General features: G+C 25.0%; 1 long non-coding RNA gene across 1 annotated transcript in view; it reads left to right on the top strand.

Moving 5' to 3' along the window:
• Positions 1–14,036, top strand: part of LOC132923790 (uncharacterized) — a 31,505-nt gene that overhangs the window by 7,606 nt on the left and 9,863 nt on the right. Inside the window, exon 2 of the long non-coding RNA XR_009661258.1 lies at positions 7,893–8,043. This is a non-coding gene — a long non-coding RNA (uncharacterized LOC132923790). The remainder of the gene's footprint in view (positions 1–7,892; positions 8,044–14,036) is intronic.

The raw sequence follows: 14,036 nt of genomic DNA, 5'->3' as shown, positions 1-14,036 counted from the left end.
TTATCATACACATTTTTATTAAATATCTAATAACTAATTTTTTAATCGAATACCACATCAACAACAAAACGAATAGTTTTAACTATTCTGTGATAATATTATTATGTTATAAATTATAATAATATCCCAAGTATAAAAATTAAAAAGAAAAATATTTAGGCCAAAATTTATAGGCATATATAAACAAAATATACCGAGGTCACAATATTTACATAAAAAATTAAAAATGGGTCCCAATTTATAGTATTAAAAATATTGTATGTAAACTACACCCCATTTGTTATAAACGTGTACCTATAGGTATATAATTAATACAATTAATAAATACATAAATTTAAATTAATTAAATACAAATGTATAATAAATAAAAATAATATATTTATCAACTGTAGTCGCAGAATACTTGTAATAAATAATAATAAAATTAACTATACAAAATTAAATTAAATTTTATATTTAGAACAAATTTAAACTCCCCTTATATTTTTTAAATTCCCCTAAAAACGTTTTGCTACCATATCTAAGTATTGATAAGTTATAAGTTTAACTGTTAACAAATCATTAATTTAACTCAATTACTTAAAATTTAACACCTATGGAATAAAATATTAACTTAATTCAGTTAAAAAAAAGTTAATCTACTTTTTACTATTTATAGTGTAGGCGTGTACCTACCTACTATTCTTTGGTTAATAATAATTTATTAGATAAAATTAAAAAATAGTATAATTTAATTTAATTTTTTAATTTCATGTATTTATAAATCTTAAATTATAATATTGTTCGCATAATATTTCTGCATGTTCCGAATGCTTTTCCAATATCATAGTAAATGGCTAGTTAATTAAAAACTCTAGATAATTTACAAGTAATACCACTCAACATACAGAACTGAAAAATAGTTGTTTATATTTACGTAATAAGTATGTTATTGGCTTATTGCACACTGTGAGTACCAATATACTATATATATTATATATACTATATAGGTACCTACTTATAACTTATAAGATATTATTTACATATACAGTCACAGAACAGTTAATATGGAATGATATGGTGAGTTAAATATTAATTATAATTATTTAATAAAATAATATATAACATTACAACAACAATAATATTATTAGGCAATAAAATAATAATCCTGAGAATAATAACACGTCACTCAATTCGTTATTTATTTACAACTTGAATAATAATTAATAATTATTATAGGTATTATTATCACTTCAACTATCGTCCATCATAACCTATATACCTATTGGACATAAATACATAATTAATATAATAATAACTACCTAAATTAACCGTATTTCGATGAATTGTATACTTTTTTTTGCCAATTCTAAATATTTTTTCCATAACATTGATATAAATAAATTTGTTTTATTTTATTTAGATTGTGATTTTATGAATAAGTACAGCTCAATGTATACTATAGTTTACAATTGAACACATTATTATCTACATAGCATTGCAACTATGATTTATCAATTTTATACAAATATTTTTGTAGGTAGTATTCAGTATCAAATGACGCCACTGTGCGCGAAGAGGTTAAATAACTCAAAATGTAATCAGGATGTTATATATCTTTCTGTAAATACCATAAGACAGTAACATAGATAATAATATCTTAATATAAATTAAAAATATTTTGCATATAATAAAATGTATTATAATATAACATACCATATACGTAACAATTTTAGGTTCCCAGGAATAATGTTCTTAAATTATAAAAAACAATAATTAAAATCGTTATTTATCATTTAAATTTTATATAAATAATTTTGTCCAAATTTGAACTTAAAATATTTATAAAAAAAAAACAATTGCCTTCATATAGGTATTTTTAATATTTTATGGTTTCGTAAAGAACTACTTTTGAGAAATCTTTTAGGTTCAATGAACAAAACTTAGATGTAAAAAAAATAAGTTCTTATGAATTTATAACTACAAAGTAGTTTGCTTTTTTTTTACTTTAAATGCATATAAAAACATTGTTCCTATATGTATTTTCAATATTTTTTTACAGATATAAGAACGCAAAAATTTGTATCAACATTATTTATAAAAAAAAATAAAATAGAAAATTAGTCATGCCTATAGATAACTAAAAAAAAGTTAAACATTTTGAAAATTGTATCATACTATTAAAATTATAATATAAACATTTGATGAAGATTTTAAGTATATTCAGTTACTCGTTTTCGAGTTATGTCAAAAATCAAAATTGTTTTGGATTTGCGTTTAAATTCCTGATTACAAAAAAAAAAGTATTGAAAATTTATTTTTGATCTCCACCAAAGTCAAATAAATCCAATTTGTTATTAGAAATCACCTCTATTTTTAAAAATATACACATCATTATAAAATCAATACATTATTATTGGAGCAGAGCGCTCAGAATCTAAAACTAAGACTAACACAAAATCAAATTTTGAAAATCTAAAAAATGTTAACATAGTTAATAATAAATACATTAATACCGTAAGAAAGCACTTAAAGAATTACATAATATACATCAATAATACAATATACATTATTTACATATTTTATGTGTATATCATATATATATATGTATTTTACACATTATTATATTATTTTATTACATATATTATATATACTGGTAAAGTGGTAACTTTAAACAAAATGTTCATCACTTGCAATAAAATGTGTTATATATATATTATATTATATAATTATGATTGTACACAACCACGATTGTATTTCAAATGAACTACTAAAAAACTGTGGTATTGCACTCGGTGTTTTGATATTTAATCTTTAAAAAAGATATCTACAACCAGAAGAGAAATACTATTTTGAACTACGTTGTCTATAGAGCACAGTCACACAGAATCTCAAAGAGTAACACTAAATAATACAAAGTATATTATACCAGTAGATGTCGCTCACCTTTACCTATTTACCTTTTCACGAAGAGTCGCTGGTATAAAATATAAATCGCGTGTGATTAAATATTAGAAATAGACAAATGAAAAAATATAATATAATATATTATAATAAAAAATTGTGTATAATATTACGTTCAACTGTGTTGCTACGTGATATTTAAACACTATTATGTTCTATTTGTATTTTCGTATGTGGCAATGTTGCGAGGTATGTAAAATTGTAAAATGATATGCAGTGGCCGATCATTAGCTATACCTCTTGATGATGTCACTCAACTATTATTTTACTTAATAACAAGTTTAACATTTTTATTTTCGGATTTTCACTATATCCGTTACCTACCACTGTATTAACTATAACAACTATAACAACTACACATAATTACACCGAAAATTAAAAAAAAAAACAATTATGTTAAAATCTTACGATGTACTTTCACTTCAATAAAATATTAATGAACATTTTTATTTTTGAATTTTAAATTAAAATTGATTAGGTTTTCCGAACTGATAAGAATATTTCTAAAAAAAAGGTACTTATTGTTCATTAAATAATAATATGTTATTAATACATTTGAATCCTCAAATAAACATACTAAAAAAAATGCCTGCTAAAGAACAATGATTGATAGTAATAACTAATAATTATTGTTGTATATTATACAAAACTCGTACTTTGGTTTTACTTTGATGCGATTTAATAATAATTTGTATGATACAATTTGTTAGATGTTTTATTTAAGAATTTATTTTGAATTTCTGGGAGTAGTAAGTTTACAATTTATATACGAGTATGTTAATGAATTTTAGTACAAAGAATATGGGCCATGTGCCACATTGTGACCAATACCTTCTGCAGGCTCTTTCCGGATTAAGATCATAAATGAATAATATAATATATATATAGTATGTGCTATATGCATTCAACTGGGTTAAATATACGTTCTATATTTTTTTGCTTTTCTGATACACTCAAACTGTCCGAATTATGACCGAAAATATTATTTATTATTTTATTTAATGTGCCTCCCGACGCGCCATGTATCCTGAGTATATAATAGCATTGTAACTATGAAAAGTGGAAACATATACGGCGGCTATTCTTATTTTAATTCTTCGAAAATAGTTGCCACACATTTAACGGTCTACGGCGGCTGCTTAACAGCATTTATCATTGTCAGATGTGCTCAAATGGGCGGCCAGGGTTTCTTTGAGGATAAAGGATATGGACAGTCGGACAGACCACCAACGTATACTCTTATTATATTGACTGTGACCATGTAGTGTCTTATATCATCTATATATGTGTATTTTGTATAGAATATAGGTCAACTCAGGCACATACCCATATGGCATGCATGTAATACGTGTCGTTTTGTCCTCTAACACAATCAAAATGTCTATCGTTACTCGGTACTATACCGAAAACATTTTCTTTGAATATGCCTTCTGGAAAATCTGGTTCATATAAAAATCTACAACAAAATAGTACTACCACAAAATAGTACTTCACGTTAAAAAACAATAGTTCAAACTAAAAATGTTTACCTTTTCGTTGTCAATGTACAGGCATTTAAAGTTTATTGAATTGTTAATGAAATTTATGGAATATAGGACGTTTCCCCCACGAACGGAACAATTGTCTCTTCAGACAAAAAATTAAAAGTATAAATATTAAACAATCTATTCAATGCAAATCCAATACCTAGTTAGTGCGAAATTGCTGTTGCACAAATATGTTAAATTATCTACATGTCTATATTTTTATTGTTTTTCTCAGAGCCGTAGCTAAACTGGCCCAGGCCAGGGGCGCAAAATCCAGAATAAAATATACCATATATTATACCAATTATTAATAACATACATTTTATTTATAATATGGCCAAAATAATTATACTAGAATAGCTACGCTATAGTACTTTATTATGGCGTATTGTGTACAAAAATATTACAATTTACAAGTGTTTACAAAATAATATATCATTATAATATAACACCAAGACATCGAGTGCCCGAATGATATTTTAAGAACTGTTAGTTGCCGATAATGTGTTTAGTTTTGTGTAATTGTTAATATAATGATTTTCAAAATCGATTATTATTATTAACTCATAGTAGCATGTTTAATTTAAAATTAGGATTCTAAATGTTTTATTTTTATATTTTAAAGACCTTCATCAATTTATTCATATTTATGGGTGGTAGATAACTACTCCTATTTTAGTATTTAGTCTGTTTGTATCAGTCCATAAAAGGAAACATTTGAGAAAGAAGTTTTAGTAAAATGAAAATTATTAAGAACTATCTAAGGTCTACAATGTCACAGGAAAAATTGACAAATATCAGTATTATATCGATTGAACGTGAATTGGCTTCAAAAATTTATTTTGAAAATATTATAGATGAATTTACTACTAAAAAAGCACAAAAAGTGAAATTTTGAAATGTATAAAAGTACAATTATTTTTTAAATTATTATATAAGGTTATAATAAGTTTAGCAGTGTTTTTTTTTCTTATTAAATATAATAATTATTATTATAGCTAATAAAAATAAAATAAAATAACGAATGTATAAATCTTTTATATGTGTAAGAACGTGGGCAAGGGAGGGGGGTAAATAATTTTTACAAGGGCGGAAATATGTTAATTGGCCAGGAGCGCAAATGAACATTGCTATGGCTCTGGTTTTTCGTTTTTCCATTCGTGTTTAAAATTTGAATCTCTCGGGGTCAATACTAATAATAAAACGCTATTTTATACTAACACTGATTATTAAATAGATGTATAAACATTATAAACCCATAACAAATAATCAACGTCAACCGTTGCGTGCGTGCATTTCTAATCACATACACACACACGTATGTTGCTTGTCGTTCAGAACATATTATTATGTGTTATTATATTTTTTTAAATTCCATCTGCGCAAAAAGATACTATACCAAATATTCAACAATTTATTCCGTGATTAGAGCCCAAGGGTAACTTTGGAAAAAACAATTATTGGCACCTTAGATTCTACAACACGCGATACATATAAATCGACAAAATAATTTTTATTAAACAAAACGTTCAATAATAATACATTTGTCGTGGTTTGTTGTTAAAAATCTATAAACATTTATAAATGTAGTCTTTAAAAATGTAATAAATAGTATAAAAGTGTATAATTCTAATTTAATAGAACTTAAGAAATAAAATCGTGCGTATATCTTATACAGTCGTTTATGAATAATGAATATACAAACATTTTGAAGTATAAAAATAGGATCACTCTTTCGGCTGTATAGTAGGTGGATGTCGACTTTATACTTTGTTATTGAGTAAGATCACAATAATTAATATGTATATTTTGAAATCAATTATGAATCATCGCATACTAAACACGATTTTGAGAGAATATACTTCTATCGATTTTCTCTATTTTTTACAATAATGACTTAATAAATAATATTGCACTGATATATATTGTGTATAATAATTATTTATATTTCCATCAATTATAAATAATATTATAGTATAGGTTTAACTAATTTTTGTCAAGACGAATCACATACCTATTATAATTATTACACAATAATACATGTAACTAATATAACTTATAATTTAATACCAACGTATCGCACATATACCGGTGTGAATAGGTTCATGCGATATATTAACTATAAATAACTTAAAGGGATTCGATCTCATCTACCAAAATAGATCTATCTTATGCCAAATTTATCGACTATCCTAGTCATCGGATAAAACCTATGAAACATAATATTTGACTAATAGTTTACTTCAAAATGACTTTTCAACTTATTTAAAACTAAATTCCTAAAAACCCTACTAAGTATTTTAATATATTAATATCAAAGAAAATGAATTAATTTAAAAATATAAGCAAACCATTTTAAAATAAATTCCATGGAGTATTCAAATATGCTTTTAGAAATGTTATGGGATAAATAGATAAGATACAATTGACAAAAAATAAATATTTGTTTACTGTAATTACAAAACATTTGTTAAAAATAATTATAAAATAAACAAAAACTTATTTATTATGATTTATAAATCATATCGTAAATTTGATATTTAACTGTAATAATGTTCGCATTGCACTATTGCGCATTGCGATTACTTTTCCAATATTATAATATAGTAAATGGCCAATTCATTAAAAACACCGGATAATTTGAGTGATACCACTGAACATACTTTTAACAAAATATAAAAACAATATCATTAATATTCATACAATGAATAATTAACACAATATGCAAACACGTGCAAGTATGTTTTGCTATTTATTTTACAAACAGTCACACATAATATACTACTTCCTAGTTAACACGCATTTACTTGACCCACGACAATAATTTAGAATATTGCCTATATTGAACTCCTTATAAACGGTCAGTATCAAAAATTAATTTGATATTTTCATTCTGTAAAGTAAATAATATAAGTAGTATAGCAGTAGCGGCTCGTGGCTTGGACGACGGAATTATCGCGCCCCCTACTAAAATTAATGAAAAGAAAGCAATTAAGAGGACTTTTACCCGTATGTGTTGTCTCTCTCTTACTAATGTAGATCATAGCAAATTTGCGTTCAGCAGAACAGATTTTGTGGTGTTAACTTTAATATTAGAGTCAATTTACCTATTATCAAACTTAAAGGTAATAATGTTATCTAGGGCATCGCATAGGCTTTTATTCGTATTTGAATCTTTAAGCGAGTTACAAGCATTTTAAAGTTTTAATATTTTACATAACCATAACTCACTTAAAAATTAAGATATCAATAAAAGCCTATGAGATGCCTTAGATAATATTCTTACCTTTACATTTACCTATGTAATTGTATATTCTTACATTTTTAAAAAATTATTTTTATTAAAACTGCAATTTTCGAATAGTATTATAATAGTTATAATATATTTTTTTCATGTGTGGACCTTACATTTGTTTTCCTCAGATACCAGGACCGTATTATAGATACACAAGTTCACACGAGCTATGTTTGGACGAACAACAGAGTTTTCCTAACTATTTTGAGCATGATAGCAAAGGCGCTGCAATCCGAGCTATTCTGAACATCTGACATCATGAGCAAATGCTGTAATCGTGTAAGTGAGGGTACAATTAAACTGCGATCTTATATACGGGTTTTGGATGACCGGTAGCGTATGTCATCCATACAATAGCATATAAGGATATTACTATATAAACTAATTTATTTTTAAAATAATTGTGTATGTTCGTCTTTATCGGTCGTTAATCGCTGTTTTTTTTTAAATATTATAATAAGTGAAGGCTTATAATCGTGTGCATATACAATGTGTGCCTACGTTTAAACAGGGTTTTTTATACACGTTTTGGACGATTGGCAGCGTCGTCCGTGACATTATATATTATATATTTCATATTTTCATTTCTATTTTCTTCTGCGGCTTGCGACTAAAAGGAAGCTGATTGCTGATTATATACTATATATACTATGTTTGAGATACTTTTATGAGAGCTTTTAAGGTTGCTCTATATGAACAACTTACAAGATAAGATTTAATTGTCAAACTTTTAATATTAAAATTGGAAATGTAAATGTTCGTGATTTTGACAAATTTTATAAGAATTTTAACTTTAATACTGTAAAATTTAAAAAAGTAGTAAAATTCAAATAAATAAAAATAATTCTTAAAGAGAAAAAATATTTTTAAAACACTATCATGTTTAGTAAATACATATAAGAATACGAATACTTGGTGATCATTTCAAGATCATTTCTAACCTTTAAAGTTGAAAATCGAACTATTTTTAAAATTTTAAATGTGATATGGGGCATATAAATAATAATAAAAACACATAGGTACATCATTTTAAAATCAATACATTCATGGCCACTCAAAATCTAGTATTTTGAACATTTTATCAATTATTAATACAAATAAGTTGAACTTATATATCGTAGTTTCAATCGTACATAATATTAGTATTTTATAAATAACGGTGTTACATAAAATACCTATATAATATTTTAAAATATGTTACCAAAAAATTCTTAATAGTTCAGAAAGTGTGGATTGATAAGATAAAAATATCTAATGATGCAATAATAAATAACTTTTAAAAAGGACTACAACTACCTACTTTATTAATACCGTATATTAAACATGATTATAATACACAACTTGTATTTTTTTTTTTATAAAACATGCTGAATTATTTATAAAGTTAATTGTTATTACATTGTTATATATACCTAAGTACTTATTATTTAAATTTTTACATATACACATACACTAATATTTTTATAACACAATTTAACTATACATATTATTATGCATACCATGGTAAAATAATTTACACCTGAAATAATTATTTAAATATTGCCCAACTAAACAATTAATTGATAACCGGTTAAATCGAATAATGGTCCAGAATATATTATTAAATTGTTAAAACAGAGTATTCCTATAAATCGTTTCATCTATATTTTTCTGTTTTTTATGAATATCTAAAAATATTACGATTACCATAAATATCTTCCATAAGCACAATATTCGGTTTCCAATAAATTAATAGATCTGCGTAGAAGTGTTGAAATATTCAAATATACCTTATTTCTACATAGTCTCTTAATCCCATAAAGGATTTAATAAAGATAATAATAATTCATTGTAAGCCAATATATTTCCGATCCACTTAGAATTTAGCTATTTGAGAACCACTGTTAACTGAATAAAAGTATAAATTATATTAAAAATATTCAAAACACAACAATTGTTAACCTTAATTGTATTAAAGCGTGAAAGAACTATATAATTTATTTCATGAGTTAAACTTAAATATAACGATAAGAATTAAACTAATTTAAAACAAATTTGGATAACAATTGAAATTGTAAAAATTATTTTTTTAAGTTTTCATATAATCAGATATTTATTCTACTTTTACTAGAATATCATTGTGTATGGAATATGAGTAGGTACTATGATGTTATCAATAAAATCCATCAACTTCCTATTTTTGAGTACCTAATATAAAAAAAAATATATATTACTAATATATTACTAAAGATTTATAACCGTGAAATAATACTTCAAAATATTACCTATGATTTTTAAAAAACATTGTTAATAAAAATATAAAACAGCTAAATTGATTTTTATATACCTAGTTCGTCGAATGGAACAAAATTAACATAATGATTGTTATTATTATTAATTAAATTAAATTATCAAAGTTTAAATGAGTAGCGCTGTATTTAGATTATATGTTACCTAATATTTTTTAAGTCCGTTATTATTTACACAATATGTTATATACGTATAGGTATTAGGTATTTAGATAATCATTTAAAAAAATAATTTGATAGGTACTTTCTTATCTTAATTAACTCTGAATATAATAGGTAATAATAATATTGTATATAATATAAATGTTTTAATTAGCATGTTAGAGGTCAAATCACTATAATGTTTGTTCAAATACAAAAAGGATCATTTTCGCTATTGGCTTTAATCGTATTTATATGTTCAATATATTTTATAATTATATATTTATTATTCGTGTTATAAACATTTTTTGTGGGAATTTTTGAGTGTTACTACCTGCATCTTGTATAAGTAATTAAGATAATATTAAGATATTTTTGTTATAAAAAATTATTTATTTATTTATAGGTTCTCAATAGTGAAAATGACAGATCAATAAATACTTATCCAACGGCTAAAACTTTCATTTAACTAAAAAAAAAAATTACCCACTTAATGTCTGATTATAAGAATCGTTTGTTTTAAACGTTTATAATATTTTGGCATAAATAGGTAGTAAATAAAAATATTGTTCAGATTCGATAGGGAAACTAAAACGGATGCATCCAAAAACCGCCCAATTTTGATTTTGACCCTAAAAAGGTCGATAGTCAAAAACCGCATAGCTTATCGGTCATTTTATAACAAATTACTACCGCACATTTGGAGTGGATTAAAACCGCACACTATTTTTAGTGAAAATAGTGAAAATATAAAATTATAAGATAAGTACTATACAGTAATCAACTCTTTAGTTGCCACTAAAGTTGCCTATTTATTTTTAAGAGCATTTGTTTCAATTTTGGGAAGAATTTTTACATGACGGAGATCATATAAAGTTTTTGAATAACGTCAACAGTCGGTTTCAGCCAATCAAATTTTGAAAGTTAATTTTTTTTTAAATTAATATTTAAAATTTTTGAATACATACTTTTTTTTTTGGAAATATGAGAGTAATGAGAATAAATAATTAATTATACATATGCGTTTTTGTTTATCAACTTTTTTGGGGTCGAAATCATATCTGTGTGGTTTTTGATTACGATAATTTTTAAAATTGTGCGGTTTTAACCTATTTAATGTGTGTGGTTTTAATCTACCAAAAATCAAAATTGTGCGGTTTTTTCCTGTATTTTATCAAAAGTGTGCGGTTTTTGGAGTCAACGACTAAAACCTATGTTATATAACCGCAGTAGCCACAAATCTTAACTTTGAGTACTGCAAATGTATGAAACTAATTTAAAGCAAGTCACATTGTTGAGAGATGTTTATAAAATTGTTAATAATTTTTCTTCAAGCTTAATGTCAAGAGTCGCACGATACTCGTAACTCGTAAGCCTTGTTGTGGCCACCCTTGTTATATAGTCACTACAAGACTTTAAAAGTTAAAGCCATCATTAAAGCACTATAATAAGTTAAATTTTTCACATATTGTAGATTTGGATTATGTTATGAAAAAAAATAACGAGTCACTGTACCTAATTGTGTTCAGTTATTAATATCTAATGTAATGTAGACTGCTGTCTGAGTATATTTTATACATAATATGTAAATAACATTGAGAAATATTTTTCGACCCGTTTTCAGTCTATAAACTAAAAATATAACTTGTATTAATATTGATACGGTTTAAAGTATTTGTATTGCTGTTAATGATTGCTTAAAATTAAAAAATGCATTCTTAATAATTAATAATTAAGTGACTGGTAATAATATGTATAAATATACTTATACACAATAATTCATGAACAATTAGATTTCGTTTGCATCTCATTATTTTTTTTGGTGTTTAACAATGGTTTTTTTTTAAACGTCCCGGGACGCAGTTCTAATGTGCTTCAAAAATACCCGTGCCACAAATTATACAGTAGGTATATAGTATATAGGTACCTTGACCTTTTTTCGATGACGCAATTTACCTATTCCGGTGATCTCAAATTATACCGGTTAACTGCTTAGGCGTCCAGGTCGATATTACAAATCGTATTTCATTTAGCGTTTAAAATAGGCATCTCTATTCACAGAGATTTAGATAAAAAAGCAGTATTTTTCTATATAGTTATTATTCTTTTTCGCTTATTGTACAAGTCACGTGTTTACATAATCAAACAATTTCTGAATGTTGTTTAATATCTTACATCAACTATGAATTTATTAATAAATTATTAACTTAGAATTTATAGGGGAGAAATGAATATGTGTTCTTTTTAGTTTATATATACCAGTATAATAACATATTTAACAGATCAATATTTGTCGGCTTATATTATATTTCGAGATTTCAACATAACAATACAAATAAAATATATGCATAATACATATATAGAATAAATGTAATATTAATAAACGAATGTGATAAGTATTGTTTTAGATGATAAATATAATTTTTAAATTGAGACATAATCAGGCCAGGATTTAGTACAAGTGCCACCATAAGCCTGAATATAATTTGCCAACCTAAGCTTCACGGGCTTAGGCCAAAAATTGGGTCTGGACATCATACTAAGATGTCTTGTTTTTATTGATCCTAGTAAAGGGATAATCTAGGATAATTAGTAGGATATATTATATTATTACCTATATTTAAATTGTAATATATCGTTATTTTATTCGATTTCGTAAAAAATTAATTTCAAACGCTCATAAAATTTTTTCTATTTTGATGCTGAAGGTTTTTTTTACTGTTATTTGAAGAAAAAGTTATGGAGAACCTTGTGTTGGGTTTTGTTAACCTTAGATATACATCACAACAATTTTATGAATTTTCAAATTCAAAATTCCTTGCCAATTTTCGCGATTTTGACATATTTTGTTAACATTTGAACTTTTAATGCTTATAAACAAAAATTGTGAATAACGATTTTTTATTTTTTTTACTACAACAAGCACAATTTATAATAAACCTTGTATTAAATTTTAAAGATTTTTTGGAATGGCAAATTTTTTTTATTGGCATTTTAAGAAAAAAATTTAGAAAAACCGAAAATTTCAATGGCCTACAAATAGTTTAAAAAGAAACTTAATATTTTGAAAATCGTAAATAGATAACACTCATATAAACATTTTGCTGAAAATTTCAAGTATTTACAATGATTTGTTTTTGAGATAAATCGATTTTGTCGAAAAATGGTTATGCGTAAAAATTCTTGTTTTTCAGTTACTGACCCCCCCCCCCCCCAAAAAAAAATAAAAGTACCAACTAGATTACATTTCTTTTTCAAAGAGGAACTGAAGTCAAAAATCAAAGCACTATTACTACTCCAAAACATGAAGACGCAGACACAAAAATAAAAAATAAAATTAAAAAAAACACACACATCGTCGTAAAATCAATACAATCATCACTTCGTCCAGAATCTAAAATAATATTACACATTTACACATCATTATTATTTTACCTTACAATTTAATTGCATTATAAAATAATGAAGAAAAATGTTTTATTTAAAAGTTTTAAAATATTGATTATTCTACTATAATGTAATAAATCTCTTATTATTCACGAAACCTTAATTCCTATGTATCCCATAACATTAATTTAAATGGACGCGAGTTACGAACGTGTTTCTGTGTCCACTACGTGCATATAATTAATTATCAATTAATAGTTTCGGTACAAATGTTTTTAAATTCTATACTAAAATATTATATCTATACATTATTAAGTAATGGTATTTCTATTGCGTTCGTTGTTTTCTGGTGGACAAATAAATTTGACTGAAGGAAACATGAAAAAAAAACTGGTTCCAACTGGAGAAAGTAACATACGCGCGGAGGGTCCTCCGATTTTATAATAACCTAATGTA

This window comes from Rhopalosiphum padi, chromosome 3, assembly GCF_020882245.1.
Source record: "Rhopalosiphum padi isolate XX-2018 chromosome 3, ASM2088224v1, whole genome shotgun sequence".
In the NCBI taxonomy this organism is placed as follows: domain Eukaryota; kingdom Metazoa; phylum Arthropoda; class Insecta; order Hemiptera; family Aphididae; genus Rhopalosiphum; species Rhopalosiphum padi.
This window is presented reverse-complemented; position numbering and strand designations above follow the sequence as displayed.